The following is a 1,387-nucleotide window of genomic DNA, read 5'->3' on the forward strand; positions in this document are numbered from 1 at the left end:
GGTGGGATCAGACAGATCCCCCGAGCCGCCATTGAGCTCGCCCCCCGGACGATCGAGTGCCGGGGGGGGGGAGCCACAGAATGGAGAGCGAGGCAGCCGGCTGCACATGTGCGCACATGCACAGTTTGGCCGGGAGCCTCGCATGCTGCGGGAGATGGGCGCACCAGCGATCCCACGGCACTGCGGATTTTCAGGTAGGTAGTACTCTTTTCTAGGGTTTTTTAAAAATGCACGGTCTCGCCCGGAAAGGATGGATTGGGGACGGGTGCGCTCCACTTCCCAGGTGTTGCGGTGTGATCGCGCCTGTTGGATGCACCCCCAATCCGTCCCTCTTGCGGGGCAAAACCTCCTGTGTGACCGGGGCCTGCATTACCTTTCCCGATCCAAGGCCCCCTCACGTATAGAAAGATAGAGTGGTCCCATGCTGCTTGAGATCTGTGCTTCTGTTGACACCCACACAAAGGTTGTTCCCTTCCCCACACTGTATGCCAAACTGAGGTGTGGGGGGATATATGGGAAGATCTATGAATGCAGAATTTGGCTGCAGTCACACACACTAAATAATCCACGTTCAATCCACTTTCGATGCCTTTTCCAACTGGATTTTGCCAGTTCACACACTAAGGCCGAGTTCAGACTGGAAATTTGAAGCGCTGGGGAGTCGTGGGAAAGAAGACCCAGAACAGACCCGGAACGCCTTGGTTCCGTTCACACTTCAGCGAATGAAGCGGGAGGATACCATGGAGGAAGCGCAAGGGAGCGTTCACACTGTTGGCCCTGACGGTAGTTTAGAACGCCGTAAATGATAGCAGAGTCTCTGTTTCCTTATATACAGAGTACTTACACTTATTTACACTGGACAACTGGATACAGATACACAGTCCTTCTTAGCACTTTCACTGTACAAACTGACAAAGTGCTTCGCATACAAACGATCCCAATACAGAGATGTGTAGCACTGAACTTGCTGCAATATATATGTACATCAGCCATGTGGTCTGATAATACTGTTCGAGAGTATGTTTACTAGTTTTTATTGTAAAGACGTTTGGTCTAAATTATCCTGTAATTATATGTAATGCATTTTATAGTTGCTGTTTGCATGTCTGGCTTAAGACCTCGGGTTAATGAAGCTAATAAATGAAATGGGGAAAAAAAATATGTACATCAGCCAATCAGGTCGTAGCAATTACTTTAGCTGAGTCATTGTGACAGTTCCAGAATATGATGCAATCTAGTAGTCACATGACATCCACCTGTCAAATTAGATCAGCAAGATCCAACACCAGTTCATGACTGACTGACATTTTGCCAGTAATATATATAAATACTGTCAGGCCCACCCCTGGCAGACTGTTAGTGGCTGTTTCTGTGCTCTGCTGCATGC

The sequence above is a fragment of the Gekko japonicus genome, unplaced genomic scaffold (genome assembly GCF_001447785.1).
Source record: "Gekko japonicus isolate JY-2015 unplaced genomic scaffold, Gekko_japonicus_V1.1 scaffold1879, whole genome shotgun sequence".
NCBI lineage: Eukaryota > Metazoa > Chordata > Lepidosauria > Squamata > Gekkonidae > Gekko > Gekko japonicus.